This window comes from Callithrix jacchus, chromosome 8, assembly GCF_049354715.1.
Source record: "Callithrix jacchus isolate 240 chromosome 8, calJac240_pri, whole genome shotgun sequence".
Classification (NCBI taxonomy): Eukaryota; Metazoa; Chordata; class Mammalia; order Primates; family Cebidae; genus Callithrix; species Callithrix jacchus.
The window spans coordinates 51777576-51800145 of NC_133509.1; the positions used below are offsets into that span (position 1 = coordinate 51777576).

The window sequence follows — 22570 nt, forward strand, 5'->3', positions numbered from 1 at the left end:
ACCTATGTATTGCTGGGTTACCAATTTATTTTAGCACAGTTATAAATGCAAATAAATTAAGGAAAAATAGGAAATATAGACTTAAGTAAATGTTTCTTTTTAATGAAAAGAAACCTGTAAATATGAAATAACTACATTTCCCCAGGGAAATTTAGACTCTAGAGATCGTCTAATCTTTCCAGAAATATTTTTTCTTACCTTATATTGGTTTTATGGGCACTCATTACCTCAACTATTTAGCAGACTACCATTCTGCTGCTGTGTGCAAAGATTCTAGGTTAAGATGTTTTCTCTCCTCCAGGCATCATCCATATTCACTCCATTGGAAATCTACCTTTCCAATGTCAGAATTCTTCCTGAACTTTCTGTTAACCAGTGCCTGTTTTCCCTTGCATTTCTAGTCCACACTTGGAATCTAGGTACATTCTCTCTGGCTTGCTCAGAATGTTAGCATTCCATATTTATGCACTCACACTCTCCCTCAGTGCCCCCAGGATTGCTGGACACTGAAACATGGTTCCTATCAGGCTCTACTCATCTCCCCCTACATGCACACACCTTGGCCACCCAGAAGAAAAAAGGAATTTCCTCGACTAAATAATTAGATTTTATTTCTCTAGAGGAAATTAGAATAGGGAAGACACGTATTTTTACCTGGTAAAACAAATCACCTGGGGGATACACAATAACTAGGGGTTAGTCCATTCTTTAGCATTACCGAAAACAATAAATCAGGCATTCTTACTTGATGCTATAAATGATTTCTCCCTCTCACCAAGACTCAGTAGCAGCAAGCTGGACATATTCTCACTTTGATGGCAGTGATATACTAATAATGTCATTTATAGGTGTCAAGAACTGTATGTTATTTAATCCTCGCAATAGCCAAATAAAGTAAGCATTATACTGATTTTACAGATAGAGATATTTATCTGTATACTTGTTCAAAATCACGTAACTAAAATGTACTAAACATCGGAATTCAAATTAAGCACATGGCACTTGAGTGCTTACCAACTATACTGTACTGATACGTAACGATTCCATCTCTAAGTCACCATCACCAAAAGGAAAGAATAGGATACAAAAGAAGTAAGGAACATCTCATGTTCCTCTCTGGATTCGCCCATGCATTCATTCGTCACATTTCTTGAGTGCAGGTAATATGTCAGATTCTATCCTTGTTCTGTAAAGATAAATAATCTATAGTTACTGTCTTTATTATTCATTGGGAAGGAAAACTGGTAAAAGATTGAAGTTCACTATGATGATGTAATTGAAATGTATACAAGAAGCTATCGGGACACTGGAAAAATTTAAATTCCAAAGAATTCAGTGTTTCTACTTAGTGATGGCCTTCTCCAGGACAATAGTAAATCCCCTCTGGGTGCATCCAGCAGCTCTTTGTCCTCAACCAAGACATTCTATGAAAGTAACTGTCTGTCTTCTCCTCCCTGGACTGAGAAGGAAACCACATAGCTAGGACAACTCCACTCATTTACCTGAAACCAGAAGAGCTTCCTCCTTCCTCCCACACCTCTAGCCTTATGGCCAGGAGCACTCAAGTCAGTTCGGAGCAATTTGGGTCCACAATTTGGAAATGGAAGATAATTCTCTTGGGCTACTTCCCTGACATCTGAAATCCAGGAAGGCAAATTTCTTGGTTTAATTAGATCTCCCTAACGTCACTCTTTATTATGAAAATAAACAGGGATCATGAGTGGGGCAAATACAGAGGGCAAGTGGCTCTTGAGGTGGTTATGGCATTGCAGCCTGCCAGTTAACTTTGGCTTCCTGATCGGCCAGGCCTCCAACGCCACTCCTGGGCATGGCCTTCGGCCGGTGAAGAGAGGAAACAAAGAGGATGTGAGCGAAGACAAAGAAGACATGGAAGGGCTTCTTTCAGGGAATCTGCTTGAAGGCCTCCACTGGGATCTTGCCCTTGGTCTGGAGCACAGTGAAGATCTGACCAGCTCTGGTGTAGTTCCACTCATTGTCCTGAAGGCACTTCTGAGACCATTCCAGCTTCATCCCAGACTGGGCAGAGAAAGCCTGCACCATTTCCTGCTGCTCCTGGAAGGGGGAGAGCTCAGAGCTGGAGGAGGGTGTGGACACTGGGATGGCCTTTCTGATCCCAAAGCAAAAGGACTTGAAATTAAGTAGCCACAGACATAGGGATAACTAATAACAAAGCAACAAATTCCTGTGAGCATGACCTTTATCAACTGAGACATTCTACCAAGCTGGCTTCATTGTATGGACATGGACCAGTAGTAGAGAACTATACTGTCTACTATACAGCATCCAAAGTTCACCATGAGCCCCCTCGGAGAATAAATTAGAAAGCACTAGAGGCTTCCCATTCTTTTTTTTTTTTTTTTTTCTTTTTCAAGATGGAGTCTCTCTCTGTCACCCAGGCTGTAGTGTAGTGGCGTGATCTCATCTCACTGCAGCCTCCACCCACCAGGTTCAAGCGATTACCCTGCCTCAGCCTTCAGAGTAGCCAGGATTACAGGTGCCTGACACCATACCCGGGCTAATTTTTGTAGTTTCTTTAGTAGAGTCAGGGTTTTTCCATATTGGCCAGGCTGGTCTCAAACTCCTGACCTCAACTGGTCTGCCTGCCTTGACCTCCCAAAGGGCTGGGCTTACAGGCATAAGCAAACAAACCTGCCCCCCTTTTTTATGTGAATAAAAATAATGAATTTGCATTCACAATATAACAGTCACTATAGGCACCAGTCACTATGTTGAGCTTCCTAGATGTAGTTTCATAGAAGAACCATACATTAAAAATATCTTAGAGGCTGGGCGCAGTGACTCACACCTATAATCCCAGCACTTTGGCAGGCCGAGGCGGGTGGATCACAAGGTCAAGAGATCGAGACCATCCTGGTCAACATGGTGAAACCCCATCTCTACTAAAAATGTAAAAATTAGCTGGGCATGGTGGTGCACGCCTGTAGTCCCAGCTACTCGGGAGGCTGAGGCAGGAGAATTGCTTGAACCCAGGAGGCGGAGGTTGCGGTGAGCCAAGATCGAGCTATTGTACACCTGGGTAACAAGAACGAAACTCCGTCTCAAAAAAAAAAATCTTAGTAAAGAAAGGGTAGAAAAACTTAATACATAATCCAACATGGCTAGACCCTCTTTTCTTTAATTCAGGGTAACCAGATTTTTTTCTTTCTTAACTAGAGAACGGCTAATTGTATTAAAAATCCATTAAATTTTCTACAAAGGCAGGAAAGAAACAGGTTGTTTGGTCCCTGACAAGAAAATCTATGGGACTAGAACAGAAAACTCTTGAAAACCAGATTGCCTGACTCATCTTGAATAAACAAGGCTATTAAGGGCTTTAACAGATTGAGGGCTGAAGGGAAGAGGATCATCAAAGGGTTTTTTTTGACCTAGAGTGATGAAATATGTGGCTGTAGAGCAGGGCATACCTGCTCTACGTCATAGTTCTACCCAATAGATCATTATGGATGCCCAGGTGGAGTTAAAAGCCTCCTAAAGACTGTGACGGACAATCATCTAACCCAGGAACTGCCAGAGGACACTATTTCTTTAGGGAAGCCATAGGACTGGTGAAGACCTGGACCTGAAGTTACGTAGTGATAAAAGATTAGAACCTTATTACCTACACTTTAGGGAAGACCTGAAAGGCAAACAAAGGAGGGAGATGTACACACATACACTGTCTAGAAAATAAATATTTCTATAGTTTGTTCTAGAAAGGAAAGAATATACAATAGCTTGGTCTATCAGAGATCAACTGGTCTCAACCACAGGAAGATGTCATACAGAGATAAATATTTTAAAACTAGATACAGCAGGTCTTGAAGATAGCAACTGCTATTGCTTACCATAGGAAATTATAAATATGGACATATCTATGAATAATAACTAAGGTTGCTGACAGTGCAGTAACTTATCACCTTACATATACCTTCAGACAGTAGGTGCTAATGTCTTTGAGTATAAGAGACAATGAATCTGCACAGGAGACAGTTGAAATTGCTGGTCTGTTTCACACCAGCTGTCAAATAGGCCTTTCGAAACTTTTTTATGCATTGGAAACAATGACCTGGGGTGAGGGGCTCCTAGCCCAGAAACTGATCCCTTGAGCCATGCAGATCTCAATCCCTGACGATTTTGATTAATCCATGCTGACAAACCAGATTTGGATCAACAGAAATTATCTGTAACAAGAAACTAATTGTGTATTTAGTAAATGCAGTGAAATTTTTGGTGGCTTTAAATTTATATGGAAAAGACCCTATTGACTTTTGAAATCAAAATTCATACCACTTTAGGGTAATATTGCCTTGGGTTATAATAAATTATGATAGTCCGCCTTTTCTCTTGGGTAATATATGGTCTGAAGGCATCCAATCTGTTTACTCTTAAACTATGAATATTCTTTAATTATTATTTAGAGAGACTTTAAATCTCTATTTACATAATGTAGAATCTATTTACATAATTTAGAAAAGCATAGAACATGTACCTCTTACGCTATTTTCATATGCCATCCTGTTTAAATGAAGCAGCAAATACAGCCAATTTCAAACCATGTTACAATCTCAGCTCAAATTATGTAGTGGCTTAGAATAGCAAAAAGATGTCCCTAAAGTTGCATCATCTTCAGGGTATCAGAGACCTCAGGTGTTAGAGAGCTGCTGAGAGAAGTGGATGAACCAATGAACCAGTGTTGAATTTATATTGTACTTTTCACACAGGAAGATTATCTAGGCCTTCAGTACACCTACACGTGAATCCATGTGTGACGTCTAACTCTTTTCACTTAATTTCCTTATGGACCATTTTTCTGGACAGGAAGATGGAAAATTCTAGCCAGCCACAAATGGACTGAGACTCACCAATCTCATTTCACATTCAGCAGGTGTCCCAGACAGGGTTTGAAACCAAACTACAAAGATTTAAAAAAAAAAAGAAAGAAAGAAAGAAAATGCTATTAGAACTAAACAGATGGCCCTGCATAGGAGCTTATGCAGTCAGCTTCAACTGAGTTTGTCTTAGTATCTAGGAGTAAGCCCTGCCTCATAATTCTTTGTAATTTAGTATTATTAAAATCCTCTTTTTCACAGAAACTGCTAACATATCTAATAGAAGAACCTCAGTAACCATTTCACTCTCAAGGAGGAAAAAAGTCTAAAGGCCAGAGTGTGAGGTCATAGGTCTATGAGGGAATGCTATAAGGTCTGTATTTTACCAAATGCAGGAACTATAAGAAGCCTTCACCTCTGAACCAGGTTGCTCTTTTTCTGGCCCCAACAGAACTGTTCAAGCCATTCTCTTCCTTAAAAGGATAAAACCCATTTCAGTATACACTAGAATCCTCTAGCATGCCTGCATTACTTACATTAAAGATTTTAAGCAGACTATTAATGTTTGTTTTGAATAGTTGTACCACTGTGCCAAGCACTCGTAGGGCAATAGGTGAAAGGGTAAAGAGCCCTTTTTTAATAGAATTTACATGCTGTGTGAGTCTAAATTGTTTAGCTGCCCGATAGAAGTTTTATAAAGCCTAAATATCCATAAACTTAACAGATACATAGGAGAGCTAAAAGCTACTTCTTTTATTTCTTCAAAGGACATGCTTTTTTTCCCATGACTTAATAGTAAATAGCATGACAGAATGCCTTCAGTATATCATAAATTATGGAAAATAACCATTGACTTTTCAGGGTAGTTTAGGATATAAATACTTAGAGATTAATGTTATAGATACTCTTCAAATATGAGCAAGAAATATTGCCAAACGCATAATTGTTCAAATAAATCATGAATGTGATATAAATTAACAATTAGCATGGTATTAGCCACACACTAAAAAAAAATGGTTCTAGAATAGTTTAATTTACTCATAAAATATATAGGGTTGAAATTGTCCAAATCTGAAAACCATTGAGAGCAAACCTACATGTATCTGAAAATCTGTTTAATTTTGTTCTCTGATTGTCTCCATATTTTAGGTTCCCTGGCTCAGTGGAACCATCTTACAGATTAAAGTAATTCCTCAGCCTGCTAGTGTGTTTACCAACTACTCCAGTATCACTTAAAAGAAACAACAAAGCAGAAGTCACCTTAAACAGATATAACACCAATGTTGTAGTCTCTCTTCCACAATATCTGTTCTTCAGTCTATACTCCCGTCCTGACACATCACAAAGCTCCATTCCTGTGTGTTATATCTAGATGTAACATATCCCCAGTTGAATTTTCCTCCCTACTTCAAACATTATAAACCAGGGAACAGCAATCTATGTCCCACTGCCAATGCTGTCAGCCGCCTGTTTTTGTAAGTAAGGTTTTATTGAAACTCAGCTACACATATTCATTTACATATTGTCTGTGGCTTCTTTTGCCTTATGACTGAGTCGAGTAGTAGCAACAGAGATATGTTGGCTCATAAAGTCAAAAATATTTGCTATGTGACCATCTTCAGAAAAAAAAAGTCAGAATATCTTCCAAAAAATATACCTCTTCTCCGTGCCTGCTACAACTTTAATTTTCCGGATTTATCATGATATGCTCATATTATTGCATGGTCTCCACTCTAGTTATATGCTGCTGCATAATAGAATATCCAAAAACTTAATGAATTTAAACAACAACCATTGTATTATAACTCATCATTTTGTGGATCAGAAATTTAGGCAAGGCTCAGCTGAACGATTCATTAACAGCAGTCAGTCATTGGAATTCATCCAGTAGCTGGGCCTGTCTTGAGGGTTTAGGACAGCTTTAGTCACATGTCTCGTGCCTTGGTGGGCAACAGCTGGACAACTGGATCCCACTGAGCCCTTTTGCCTGCCCTGTATTCTTTGGGCTTCTCCACATGATCTTTTTCTACAGGATGGTTAGACTTCTCATATGACAGTTCAGGACTTCAAGATACCAAAATAGAATCTGCCAGTCCTCTTAAAGGCTACTGGTATAGTGTCACTTCTTTCATAGACCATCTGAGACTCATGTGGAAAGGAAATACATCCCACCTTTCAAGGGGAGGAATGTCAAGGAGCTTGTGGCCATCTTTAATCTGTTGCCACCTCCTGACTGGTCACCCTGCCTCAAATCTTTTTTCATACTCTGGCCATATGCTCCTGAAGTCTCAATTTCATTCTATCTTCCCCCTTCTCAAAAACCTAAGATGGCTTTCTCTAGCCTATTTGGTTTAAATTCCTCTCCCTAACATTCATGACCCATTATATAAAAGGGTCCTACTATAATAATTTTACCTAATTTTGCATTACTCCCTTTGTTTGTTAATTATTAGCCTTTTTGTCATACATAGTCCTCACCTTCCCCTACTCTGTTTTGTTTCATAGGGAAGCTGACCCCTGCAGGATGTTTTTCCTAGACTGCTTGTCAACTTCAGACTGGGCCTAGCAAATAGGAGACATTGGTGGGAGGTTAGGGGGTGGCAGCTAGGAAAAAGTCAAGTTATTTCTCCTTCTCTCTGCTTCATGCAGATCTCTGGAAGTAATTGCATTTTTATTTTTCTGTTTCTTCAGATCCAACTGGTTAAGCCTTCTCTAGTTCCATCATCCTCTAAGTGGCCCTAGTTTCTGAGCTCCAGAAACTCTAATACTCTCCCTTGCCATTGCAACCAAAGCATTGCTGGCAGCTTCCTGAAGTTGCTCATCTCTAAATTGCTACAATGTCTCCTGTACCTCATCTCAGCCTTTAATCACCTTTAAAGTCAATTCCCTGAATTAAATTCCTTCTGTTTAAAATAAACTCAAGTAGTTTCTGTTCTGATTAGATCCCAACTGACACTGTTCTCAATTCTGTGCCTGGCCCTTCAGCCCCTATGTGCCTGTTATGATATTTCTGGCCTGGACATCTGGCCTCATTCTTCAACGCCCAGTTCAAACTTCGTCTTCTTCAAAATGCCTTTCAGCATCACTCCAGTTTTTACTCACCTGACTCCATTATTCCTTGGTGACTTTCAATGTGTGTATCTTCCCAGTTTGTAAGTTTGTTGAGGAAGCTGGTACTTGAATCCTATTCCCCATCCTATTACAGTGCCGGTGCACATGAAGCACCCAATAAATATTGCTTATTTGCTTCAATATAATATTTTCTAGGTCTGACTAATTTCTATGAGACATCAAGGTTAAAATCATCTGTACTCCAGAATGGCAACCAAAGTGTATGTAAGAATGCTTTTTGGATTTAGCACTACTCTTAAGTTTTCCCCATGCTGGATGAACCTGTTATAATAGACAAAGAGAGACTATGTTTTGTGGTGGCAGGGAGTGGGTGTTAGGCACAGAGTATAATCAAATGTTCTATATAAAGTAAATATCAAATAAATATTAACGGCCAGGCGCAGTGGCTCACGCCTGTAATCCCAGCACTTTGGGAGGCCAAGGCGGGTGGATCACGAGGTCAAGAGATCAAGACCATCCTGGTCAACATGTGAAACCCCGTCTCTACTAAAAATACAAAAAATTAGCTGGGCATGGTGGCGCGTGCCTGTAATCCCAGCTACTCAGGAGGCTGAGGCAGGAGAATTGCCTGAACCCAGGAAGCGGAGGTTGCGGTAAGCCGAGATCGCGCCATTGCACTCCAGTCTGGGTAACAAGAGCGAAACGCCGTCTCAAAAATAAATAAATTAATTAAAATAAAATAAAATAAACAATAAATATTAAATGAAAAGGAAACACCTACACCATAACTGATGGATTTGTGTGGAAAAACCAATGGAAAAAATTTAAATATGACACAGTCTTTTTGATACTTTTATAAAGTACCACTAATTCTGAAAATAAAGAACAAATATAATTTAATCTACATATATTTAAATAAAATTATAATAAAGAAAAATGCCACAGAAAATAAATATAAATTAATAAACTTAAAATTCTGTCTTTCATGTCTCACATTTCTTATGCCCTAGATCCACATTTTATTCTTTTTCCCCTGTTACCTTAACAAGTGCTAGAAACATCAGAGAATTCAATAAACATTGTAATTGTTTGAAAATATCTACTTGTCATGCTATTATTCTGTACACCATAAAACCAATTTAAACAGATGATGTTTCTGCCATCTAGTTGCAAAATTGTCTTAAGGGATTATTTTAGGCAAATAGTTCAATTTGGGGGTTTTATTTTGCAAAATAACGTACTAAATAATAAGAAAGTTTACTACAGTATTTACTGTTTTCAAGCCAAAAAGCATGTTTATTTTTTACCAGAACATGGTCCAGTTTGAATTCTTAAGATCTGTGTAACTAACTCAGCTTCTGGTATTTCAAAATGACATCAGAAGAAGCTTTGTCTTTTTTCAAAAGAAAAAAAAAGCATAATGGCTGGTTAATTTTGAAAATAAATTTCTTCTCTGCTGCTCTTCTCAACCACAGAGACAGTCATTTGAATGCTTTACAAAAGGCCTCAAGCCTTCTCAGATTTCACCTTTTCATTGCACTGCTGATCATTTAGAGGGCAGACTTGTTCCAGACAGCTTTAATTAAACTGTATGGAGGATGCAGATAGATGTCAACGGAAATGATCCATAACATGAGACTAAGCATGTATTTAACAGTGTTCCATCCAGTTCAATCACCTTCTAGCATTTCAGTGGATTTACATTCATGTAGCAAAGACTGAATGTGTACATGTATTTTTTAAAAATCTGTCTCATTAGTGGCCATATGCTTCAGCTTCAGTGGATACAAGAACTGTCTGCAATCTGCCAGGGATTTAGCAGCATCAATAATTTGTGAATAGTCATGTTGGTACTGGTCGAAGGGTTAAGTGCTTTGCGCTCCAGGGGCATCTCTTTTGGGATTTGAACTCTTAGTTGACTGTTAGGAACCTTATCCCCTGTGAGGTTTCCTACTACATGCTGCTTGTCAGATGCATCCAGCTGTAGCTGAGAAGCATTATTAGCTCTGGGATTTAAAGATCCATGTTAAATACTGGTAGAATGGTGCTTTTGACTTAAAAAGCAGGGAGAGTATATTGTGGCAAACTCAAGGAGGTTTTCATGTTCCATGTTAAGCATACATTCTTTCCTTTTCCCTAGTCTTTCCTACACTCCTTGTGAAAAGATTCCACAGCATCTTTTTGACAAAGAGTTTATATTTAACATTTGTTCCTAGACCTTCCTGGTATACTAGATTGCATCAGCCAGAGTTCAAACATAAATGTCTCCTTAAAACAAGAGAAGTTGCTGGTCATGGTGGCTCATGCCTATAAACCTCATACTTTGGGAGGCCCGGCTGGTCTCAAACTCCTGACCTCAAGTGATCTGCCTCAAATCACTTGAGGTCAGGAGTTTGAGACCAGCCTGGCCAACATGGTGAAACCCTGTCTCTACTGAAAATACAAAAAAATAATTAGCCAGGCCTGATGGTGGGCACCTGTAATCCCAGCTACTCAGGATGCTGAGGGAGGAGAAGCACTTGAACTTGGGAGGCAGAGGCTGCAGTGAGCTGAGATCATGCCATTGCACTCCAGCCTGGGCAACAGGGCAAGACTCCATCTCAAAAAAATAAAAATAAGAGAAGTTTTGATATGAAAAGCATTGCTTCTCATTCCCCTACCCAGAGAGTGAAGAACAGGTAACATGAACGACTTTTGAAGTTTAACTTATGGTACTAGTCTTGAATTAAGATTTCTCAAATGTGTTGTCTTAATACCAACAGCAACGAGGGTCATATAAAAGCTTTTGCAGTATGTGCTAGACTGTAACTTCATGAATGCATAAGCGTTGTCTGTCTTGCTCACTCTTATAGCCGTTGCATTTGGCACAGCGCTTGGCAGATAGTACTTAATGACTGTCGGATGGATGGATGGCAGAAAGAGGCAAAGGGGGGGAAAGAGAAAGAATGAATGAAAGAAAGAAAGAAGGAAACACTTGGAAAAATAGTTCAGTTGATGTGATCTGCATGCAAGTATTTGCTCTCAGTAATTTTTTCTAGAAACTGTTCTAGGAGGATCTGGGGGTGGATGTTTAGCATAAAACATGTTTCAGGCTGGGCACGGTGGCTCAAGCCTGTAATCCCAGCACTTTGGGAGGCCAAGGTGGGTGAATCACGAGGTCAACAGATCGAGACCATCCTGGTCAACATGGTGAAACCCCGTCTCTACTAAAAACACAAAAAATTAGCTGGGCATGGTGGTGCGTGCCTGTTATCCCTGCTACTCAGGAGGCTGAGGCAGGAGAATTGCCTGAACCCAGGAGGCAGAGGTTGCAGTGAGCCGAGATCGCGCCATTGCACTCCAGCCTGGGTAACAAGAGCGAAACTCTGTGTCAAAAAAAAAAAACATGTTCAACAGTTTTAATGGATATGGATTTCTGAGCTAACTTACATTATTATGACCTGTTAGTAGTAGTAGCACTTAGTTTCCTTGTTGAATAAAGGATAGGAACAATTATGTTGAGATGACAGGTTTCCATCAGGGTTTTTTTTTCCTGCCACATATCTAGACATGATTTAGTTTTAACGTACCTGAATACTACCATAGTAAAGTGTATTGTGATTTCATCAAGGAGGGCAATAATTATTAAGCAGAGCAGTCTTCAGTCTTTCTCTCTTTGAATATCTAACTGATCTTAAAGATAAAGATGGTTTGTCTATTTGCAGTTATTTTCTACATGTTTTTGTTTCCAGTAATTCCGGCCCTCTTACCCTAAAGTAATTTAACCCATCTCTTAATTGTCCCTAGCTGATGTCTAGAAAGTCTTTTTAAACTTCTTAACTGCACAATGAGCCCTCAATGGACACCTTGATTGTGTCTGTTTGGGAAAATGCCAAGACTAATGAGTATTTTGTTTAATGGAAACTGAAAGCGCATGGCTTCTTCCCTGACTGATCAATGCCCACTTCTGTTGTTTGAATGTATCTATACATTCTAAATTCAAAAAGAAGGGTCACAGGAAGGCAGAGCACTTAGTGTCTGCCCAAGGAAGGACTTGAAGATTCAGAAGTTTTGTTTATTAGACAGACAGTATTGGAGTTAATACTCTAGGACCCTCTCCTCTGTGCTCAGATATGCAATTTTTATGAAACCCAAAGTATATAATCTTAAATGTTTTCATGTTAATTTAACAAAATAATAAGGGAATGAATTATGTTGTTGAATTCTAAGCCAGGCAATATCTTCTGCTAAGAACTTACCTATTTTTTATTTCATCATTTTTTAAATAAAATATTTGGTATATATTATATTTACCTTATTGTTTGCTTTTTCTGAAGTTCAAATCACAATGTATCCAAAGTAAATTTTTAAATAAATAATTAAAGCATTATTTCTTAGTTAAATAAACAGTAATATTTGCTGAAAAATGAAAGCTTAAGCAATTGAGTACACAAACATAATCAAGTACGTTTGAGTGAAGAGTAACGATTTCCATGTGGTGCTAACATTCTACACAGGGACTAAGTGAAAAGTGTAGACAATATTTCATTGAACCCTATCTAGCTGAATTGATACAGAGCTCCTTTTGGTAGTACTTATAATTTATAGGCTTCTTGTATGTGCCAGATAATTTTCAAAAGCAAAGATTTCCAGCCATTTAAAATTTTAAATGAGATTTACCTTTCATCCAAACTTTCCTGGGTTTAGTGATTTCATTAAAGATCTATGGAGATGGTAAGAAAAGATAGGTTTTGAATCTGAAAAATGGAAATAATCTAATTCCTCAAATTCAAATTTAATGACTCCCTTTCTCTTTATTTCCAAGCCACCATCTTGCTTAATCATACTATCACTTTCCTTTGGAGACTGGAAATACGCAAGCCTCCCCAAATTAAAGTTTATAATGGAAAGCTCACCTAACCCTTAATAGTTGTTACTTTACTGAAACACTGTAATACCTAAACTGAGTTGCTTATTACACCAAACATGAAGTCGTTTGACCCTTAAGGTTCAATATTGATCAGCCCCACTTTTGTCAATATCACCTCTAAGGTCAACATTTCAATGTGAAATAAATTCAGTAATGGATAGTCTTCTTAATTCACACACATTAAAAATGTTTAATTCCTATTCATTACAAATTTCACCCAGTTCAAGAATTGTTTCTTCCATACTCTTTGTTAATAAGAGGAGACCGAGCAACATTATGATTATGTGATTAAATGTCATAAGAAGTTACCCGTAAATTAACCTATACTGAGGACAGGATTCATGAAAAATCATCTCTAATAAACTTACTCCAAAGGAAACTTGAAGCAAATATATTACAAATTTAACAAATGTTGCCGAGATATTTTTTTAATCCTGAGATCATGGAGGAAAATGCTTTTTAAAAAAATATGCAAGTGCTTGCTTTGCCCTTGGATAATGCAATAGAAGGTTCTCTTTTTTTAAGCTAGTGGTATTTTTCAGATTGTCAAATGCATATCAAATAGTTATTCTCTTGGCAAATTCCGTGAATTTCAGTTCCATTTCTTGACAGTTTAAAATTTGATTATCCAATTATAACTAAAGGTCATTAGTCTAATGTGGCAACTTCATGGCAGTTTTAGTTACAAGAGAATTTCTCAGTTTAGAGAGGAAACTGCCATATGAGAAATTTTTATTGAACTTAGAAGTTGGATGGTGTTATGAAAAGAATTTTGTTTTCTTCTTGTGCTTTCATTATTTATTAATAAAAATATTTACTTTTTCCCCAACCTCGTGTTTATAAGGTACCATATCATATGCTTCACCTCTCTGATTAACATCATTGAATTAACAGCAAGTGCCTTCTGATAGTGCTGATTTTTATCATCGTTAGATTTTTATCTTAAATATTTATTTTGAGTTCCATTTCTTTGTATTATTTTTAATAAACATAACCTGAATATCATTTTCAGAGCTAGAGAAAAGCATTTTCATTTCAATCAGAATTTCTGCTACAATGAAAAACCAGAAAAATTGAAGAAGTGGCAAATATTTTAACATTAGTTCCACTTGATGTGATAATAGAAAATTCCTCAGGCAAAACATACGACAGCACCAGACAAAATGGGAGCTGGGTGTCAGAACCCAGAAAGGTAGGAGAATCTTTATCCACATCTCACCCCCAAAGAAATCAACTTTGTTGTTGATTGTGTATCTGATCTGTGTAAGGTCAACAGTGAACACTCATCTTTTATCTATTTTTGCATAAGAGTTCCAGACATTGCTGGAAGCACAGGTGGACAAGATGGCACCTGCACTGCTTCTGGTATCTGTGAACCATTTACCCATAGAAGAAATTATCCATGTGGCATGCTGGTTTAACACTTAGATAAACAAACAAGAACTCCATCACCCTGCTTGAGGAGTGAGCTCTTCACGCTAACTGTTCTCAGCACCATTCTAAAATGTCTTTGTCTCCCTGGGGCAAAGCTGGGCTAAGTATTTTAATATTACACTTTGCACCTCTTTTGTTCAATAGTAAGATCCATAATAAACCTTTCTACCTAGATATAAACATCTATTTTGCTTCAAAGGTTCAAAAGTACTCTCTGTCAACACAAACTCCCCGGACCTTTTAGCTCCATGCTTAGAGCTGCGTAAAAGTCAACTTCTGAGCCACTTGTTGAAACCTGTAAATGAACTGATTGTTCTTCAATTGTGACTTATCAATTATATCAGCATTTTCACTTCTTGCCCACTGACAGAGGAGTTATAGTTGTAGATGGGAGTCATATCTGGCGTTCTGTATAACTTCCTTGTCAACTCACTTCATTCCATGTGGAAAGAGACTAGAGCTTCCAAAATCTATTTTGAGACCCAATTTCTAGCAGAAAATAATTTCTTTTCTATATAGCACATTGTTTTACCCACTATTATACTATGCATGCACTGTACCTGCATTACCTTACTTAATCTTCATGGTAATTCTCTAAGGTACAAGGAGATTAAAATGACTTAATGGACAAGGTCATTAAAAACTGGAGAACCAGGACTTGAACGTGGGTAATCTGACACCAAAGCTCTCATTCCTAACCACTTCATTTATACTGATACTCTAAGAACATCCTCTGTATAACTAAAATTATATAATAAATTTTTTAGATTTATTAGAAGAATAAATTCTAAAAATATAAAAACCAACTCTCAGCCAATATGGAAGCGTTTTATTAGTGTACTGAAAATTAAGTTTGAAATCAGAAGCATGTACATTTACTTCTAATTTACAAGTTGGTACATAGGAGCATAAAATGTGGTAGTAAGAGTTGTTCTGCCTTTTTAGACATTCAGCCCATTTTTTCACCGGATGCATATTCTGTAGTGTTGCAGCTTACCCACCATAGTCAAAGGTTTTTAGAGCTATTTAAGAAGATGTGATGAGGCTTTAAGTAAAGGATGAATGTGAGTTTCATTATTCCCTGTGATATATAAACATGAATCAACAAAGGTTTCTCTTGAAACTTTTCCAAGAATTGGCATGCATTTCCAATTAATTTCATAACTTGTATTTAACTGTTTGGCTGTGCTCCATAATTGATGGATGCCATTTTAATTCAGATACAGAGAGGGAGGGAATGCCCAGACTAGACAACAGGGTATATGGCAACTTTTAGACACATTTTATTCTCCCAATTAATCTATGTTTTGGCCCCATCACACTTTGGCTGACAAGACCATTATAGTCAGTTCTTAACAAATCGCAAAAATGACTTTTTCTAAAAGATCCATCAAATTGGTGACAAACTTTGCACACCGTAGGACATTCAGGTTACTGATTAGCTTTCATGAGTGGACTCAATAGGAAATCAGAAAAGATGGACTTTAAGAAGCATTTAGCTGATGGAAATCCAGTAGACTAGGAGAGCCAGCACTTGAAGTCTGGGTAAAGGTATGAAGATGAAAGTGAAAAAAACAGATAAAATCGGAAAGTAAAGAACTATTGAGAACGTAAAATGCATATATACTTTTCTTTTTCATTGTCTGTATGGTAACTTCGAGGCCCTTCACAAATTGATGACAACCATTTCTCAACCATATCCCCTAGCACTCTCCCCTCTGTTTCATGTCCTGCCAGCACAGTGTGTGCCCTTCCCAGCAACATGGCACACTCATGGAACAGTGCCGCCGAACTTGCTTTCTCCTCTGCCCTCACTTCGTTGACTTGGCAAAGTCTTCATTTTTGAACCTTAAATGTTACTTTTTATGAAAACTTTGCAAACTCCCTCTTCCCCACCTCCACTCATCACACTCAGCAAGAAGTCATATCCTTTCCCCCACTCCCTGAGCTTCTTTCAGCATCTTCCTTACCGTGTTGACATTTGCTAGAGGTCAAAATGCATACTTTACTCAGCTTACTTACAACCAAACACCCAGCATTCAATCCATTTTTACTGAACTACATTGCTTTTGAATGTCCAGATCACTTTTCACTCTCCAGCTCCTTCATGACATGTCTTCCTCCCTCACTCTTACTTTTAGAATAATACATTTTTACAGTGCAACATAATCACATAATGATAATGATAACTAACATTTGTATAATACTTCGCAAATTACCAGTACTTTCAAATCTGTATTTATTTGCTAGGACTGCCAAAACAAAATACTACAGATGGGGTGCCTTAAACAACAGAAATTTATTTTCTTACATTTCTGGGGGTGGAAGTCCAAGATGAAGGCGCTGGCAGGTTTGGTTTCTTCTGAGGCCTTTCTCCTTGGCTTGTAGATGGTTTCCTCTCAGTGTGTTGTCACATGGTCACTCCTCACTGTGTGAACTGTGTCCTGATCTCCTCTTCTTATAAAGATATCAGTCATATTAGATTCAGGTCCACTCATATGACCTTATTTTATCTTAATTGCCTCTTTAAAGGCCCTATCTCCAAGTACAGCCACATTTTGAGGTAATGAGAGTTAGGACTTCAACATGTGAATTTGGGACATGGGGTTGTGGGGAAGAGACACAATTCAGCCCTTGAGGATAAAGGAGATAATGGATAATTATGGGCTGAATTGTGTCTCTTCCCCACAATAAAGCTGCAACACTCTGTGCCCGTGCTTATTTTCATGATGAACTTCTTCAAAAGACAGCTCTTCTGCACCTAACTTTACTTCTTCAGGCCTTTGTGATCTAGACCTCAAGTCTATTTATTTTGGAGAGGGGTCTTCTTCCTTAATGAGTGAATACAACAATGCATCAAAATTCTAGAGTTTCCTACAGAGTTTAAATTGTCAAGAGCTGAGCCTTATTGTCAGTAGAAGGAGGAGAAAGTGCTCCTTCCCTAGCACTGAGAAAACAGGAAAACTAAATTTGTAAACAAAACTTTGTTTTTGCAGTCATGAAAAGCCTAAGTAAGGAATTTAAAGGTAAATATATTGGGCACTTCAACTGGACAAATGCCAGCCTAGTTAAGAATGGAAATCGGGGACAGCGGCCGAGGTGCGCCTAGCAGGAGCAGGGAACAAAGGAGCGGAGAAGGGAGGAGAGAGAGTTGGGCGAGGGAGAGCCCCCGGCCGGCTGCCAGAAGATCCTGGCGGGAGGAAGTCACTTGAATTCCACCCAAGGAGCCGGCGCCAGGGATCAGAGCGCCCTGTTTAGCAATAACCGCTGGAACACGTCCTACAAGTTACGGGAGAGTCGGGCCTTGAAGGAGACGATGGCTTGTCCCCTGGGTCCCCGCTCCTGGCCCCTCGAGACCCCATCCCTGCCTCGCGCTGGGCGGGGAGTTCCAGAATGAAATGCAAGTAAGGTATTGTTGCAGCATCTGGCAGTGAGAGTGAGGATGAGGACAGTATGGACATTCCCTTGGACCTTTCTTCATCCGCTGGCTCAAGCAAGAGAAGGAGAAGGGGAAACTACCCAAGGAGTCTGTGCAGATTCTTAGGGGTTGGCTGTATGAGCACCACTACAATGCCTATCCTTCCGAGCAAGAAAAAGCATTGCTGTCCCAGCAAACACACCTGTCTACACTACAGGTCTGTAAATGGTTCATCAACGTCCGCCAAAGGCTCCTCCCTGACATGCTGAGAAAGGATGGCAAAGATCCAAATCAGTTCGCAATTTCCCGCCGCGGAGCTAAGATTTCTGAAACGAGCTCTGTGGAGTCTGTAATGGGCATCAAAAACTTCATGCCAGTTCTAGAGGAGACCCCGTTTCATTCCTCTACCTCTACAGCTGGGCCAAACCCAACCCTAGGGAGGCCACTGTCTCCTAAGCCATCATCCCCGGGATCAGTTTTGGCTCGTCCATCAGTGATCTGCCATACCACTGTGACTGCGTTGAAAGATGTCCCTTTCTCTCTCTGCCAGTCGGCTGGTGTGGGACGGAACACAGATATACAGCAGATAGCGGCCAGCAACTTCACAGACTCCTCTCTCATGTACCCAGAGGACACGTGTAAATCTGGACCAACTACAAATACAGAGTGGTCTTTTCAACACTCCTCCCCCTACTCCACCGGACCTCAACCAGGACTTTAGCGGATTTCAGCTTCTAGTGGATGTTGCACTCAAACGGGCTGCAGAGATGGAGCTTCAGGCAAACCTTACAGCTTAACCCATTTTCAAGCAAAACCGTTCTCAGAAATGTCACGATTGCTGGGGTGATGGCAAGAGATGAATTGCATTATTTTATATATTTTTTATTAATATTTGCACATGGGATTGCTAAAACAGCTTCCTGTTACTGAGATGTCTTCAATGGAATACAGTCATTCCAAGAACTATAAACTCAAAGCTACTGGAGAAACGAAGGGTTTTCTTTTTTAAATGTTTCTTGGTAGATTATTCATAATATGAGAGGTTCCCAATATCATGTGATTTTTTTTCCTTCCCTTCCCCGTTTTTGTTATTTTTTCAGACTGTGCAATACTTAGAGAACCTATAGCATCTTCTCATTCCCATGTGGAACAGGATGCCCACATACTGTCTAATTAATAAATTTTCAATTTTTTTTCAAACAAGTATGAATCTAGTTGATGCCTTTTTTCGTGACATAATAAAGTATTTTCTTTAAAAAAAAAAAAAAAAAAAAGAATGGAACTCGGTACCTGCTGCCTTGTGTGTCTGCCTATTTTCAGACCCCAGGGCCCACAGAGCACCCATTGATGTCAATGGCTCCTTTCATATGAAGACAGTGAGTTGTTAACTTTTCAAAAGGATCGTAATTCCAAGCCAAAGTGGGGAGCACTATGTATACTACAGTAGGGCTGGGACCTGTTTTAGAGTCCCGCAAAGTTCCTGTGTTAGCATTTTAGTTGGGTGGGCAGGAGATTCTCAGGCAGTATGAAGACACTGTGCAATGCAATATTCAACCCATTTCTGTTCCTTTCTCATAAATCACTCTGATACTATACCCAGAAAAAGCCATCACATGCAATCCAATGCATTGCGTGACTGCATTTGAGCTGCAAGCGGAAGACACAGTAGATTCAACATTGACTGTGACCTGGATGTGAAGCTAGTGGAACCTCAAGGCTGCCTTGCTTCATATGGTGGGAGCTATGTCTTATCCTCTTTACTCATGTGTTGAAAAATGGGGAAATAATGCAATGGCATGATCATAAGGTCATTTCTCTCCATTCGAGAATTATTTCCCTTTTATGAAGTGGGAAAATTTAAAATCCTCCTGATGGGTAGAGTGATTTATGAAATGTTTTTGGAAGGTAGAAGCTGCTGATTCTGTGCTTATCTTTTTTCTCTAGGACTCTCCCTCTTCTCTTTTTCACTTCCTTCAACTTTTAATAGAAACAGTTTATATTAATACGGTGATGCCAGTTATGTGTATAAATAAATGCACACAGCTATTAAATGTTCTGAAAGTAGCATCACCATCTTTTTACACAACTTGTGCTAGTGAGTGTTTTTCATCATAATTCCCAAGTTCTGCTGCCAAAGAGCATTTCCCAGAGATCTTTGTAGTAGTGTATGCATCCAGCACATGATTGCAAGAAACCCACAATTGAGAAAGAGATTAAGATTTGAAATTTGGAGAATGTTTGCCACTAAGTGACAGACCCTCACATCAATATTTAACTAACAAGGTTTTCTCTTAGAGTACACAAATATGTATTTGATTTTTGGTTCTAAACCTTATACACACACACACACACACACACACACATATACATATGTATACATACATATATATGAATCAATTTTATTGATTTTTAACTTTTATTAACCATGTCCTCTTGCCAGAAGAATTTAGAGATTATCAGTATCAAAATTAGTCTTTGTTGATGATTATTCCAGCATCCAAAACACAAAAGAATGTGAGAAGTCTTTATCAGTGCACAAAGAAAAGTTGTAGGAAGTTATGAGAAAATGAGGTTTTTGTTTGTTTGTTTGTTTGTTTTTGAGACAGAGTCTCGCTCTGTCACCCAGGCTGGAGTGCAGTGGCTTGATCTGGATTCACTGCAACCTCTGCCTCCCAGGTTCTAGTAATTCTCTGCCTCACCCTCCCAAGTAGCTAGGATTACAGGCACCTGCCACCACACCCAGCTGACTTTTGTATTTATAGTAGAGATGGGGTTTCATCATCTTGGCCACCCTCCTGGGCCTCCCAAAGTGCTGGGATTACAGGAGTGAGCCACTGTGCCCAGCCCAGAAAGTGAGCATTTTTTAAACGAGTCTTGATTTCCCTCTTGTATAACAATGTAAAAATACCAGTTAACACATTTTTTCTGAATCTGTGTTGTGTTTGGGCATATCTGCCTATTAGTCCTTGTATTCTTTCTCCTCTCTCTCCCAAGAGTGCTTCCTGCTCTTTTTCTAATTGTTGGGCAGTAAGAGAGATGGGCAGATCAATCTAGGTGAGAAAAGCTTGCAGAGAGCAGAAACAGATTTACTAAGTTTGATGATGACTTCTAGTGATTCCTTACCATACACATGGCTGGGTCGCCATAAAGCCACCTGAGCTGATCACCTTAAATAGGTTAAAAGATGACACTGAGAGATTTTAAACAGAAGTGATTTTATTTTTTTCCTCTCACTAGTTACATGGTTAGTTGGTTCGTGTGCTGATTTGTTATACTGCATAGGGCTGGCTCACAGTCTGAAATCCTGATAGTGTTAGAAATGGACTGTTTCCTGGGAATGTGTAAGAAAGGAGGTGTGAGCTCCTCTCCTTCAAGGACACTCTCTTCAATCCATTATCTCCTACCTGTGTGCAATAGTCTAGTCTATCAAAATACAGTGTTTGAATAAAACTTTTATTTCAGATAATGAATGCATTGATTTAATAAAGGATTTGTACAACATGGTATTATAGTTCCCTAAATGAACACTGAAATCCTAAAATGGGAAAACTTACCATTGGTCCAAGTTAAATCTTAGGCACTTCTTTTACTGGAAACTCTAAGTAAACAACTCATTTGATACTTAAAACAAAAAAATGTGTTATATAAGTACTTAGCATTTTCTAGCTATTTTAAAGCCACCTGTTTTTCCTATTATAAGTACATCTGGCATCAGGCAAACAGATTATAGCCACGGACATCTTACTAATTTATAATGTTTTTATATTTCCATATTTTTGGCAGACTAATCCAGGTTGATCTATTAGCCTGGCTTTCAAAGATGAATCTTGAAATCTTGTACTCTTGCAACCTTTTTACCTTTTTGTCTTCCAAACCCTAGAATATTTTTGGCAAGTACTAAAACTTCATTAAAAAACAGAGTCAGGGCCGGGCGCGGTGGCTCAAGCCTGTAATCCCAGCACTTTGGGAGGCCAAGGCGGGTGGATCGCGAGGTTAAGAGATCGAGACCATCCTGGTCAACATGGTGAAACCCCGTCTCTACTAAAAATACAAAAAATTAGCTGGGCACGGTGGTGCGTGCCTGTAATCCCAGCTACTCAGGAGGCTGAGGCAGGAGAATTGCCTGAACCCAGGAGGCGGAGGTTGCGGTGAGCCGAGATCGCGCCATTGCACTCCAGCTTGGGTAATAAGAGCGAAACTCCGTCTCAAAAAAAAAAAAAACAGAGTCAGGGAGTTAGAAACGAATCCATCTAGTGCCCCTTCCAGAGCTAACTTCTAAAAGGAATTAGGAACCTGTTGTACCCAATGTTGATTTTGAAAGATCATTGTACTTTCAATCATTCTTCCTTCCTTCCTTCCTTCAGTTTACTAGGCATATTGGCGCTTGTGTTTGCATCCTATTTTGAGAATCGCATTTTGTCCAAATGCAGTGGGAGTTTAATAACTCAAGCCAGGCAGGAGAAGAATCAGTTGCCTGCCTTTGCAAAAGAAGTTTGAAGTTTTGAGCCACAAGGAATGGAAGCAAGACTGTGGTAGCTCTGTTTCTGCATCTTGAGGTAGAGAGGTCTAGTCTACTTATCTCCTCAGAGCATGTTTTAAATTACTGATTTAGGGGGTATAAAGGCAGTTTTGCTACATGAGTAAATTGCATAGTGGTGAAGTCTGGGCTTTTAGTGTAGCCATCATCTGAACAGTATACCTTATACCCACTAAGTAATTCCTCATCCCTCGCTCTCCTCCCACCCTCCCACCATTCAGAGCATCTTTCTGATCTGGCATCAAAAGGTGGGCTATCCCTCCACTCTTTATGGAGAATCTTTTTTTAAAAAAAAACAGAATCTCTCTCTATCGCCCAGGCTGGAGTACAGTGGTGAGATCTTGGCTCAC

General features: G+C 39.1%; 1 long non-coding RNA gene and 1 pseudogene across 3 annotated transcripts in view; both read left to right on the plus strand.

Moving 5' to 3' along the window:
- LOC144577358 (uncharacterized) overlaps positions 1 to 22570 on the plus strand; it is a 282043-nt gene that overhangs the window by 223064 nt on the left and 36409 nt on the right. The gene's annotated exons all lie outside the window — the stretch shown is intronic.
- On the plus strand, positions 17666 to 18887 carry LOC100396691 (homeobox protein TGIF1 pseudogene; annotated as a pseudogene).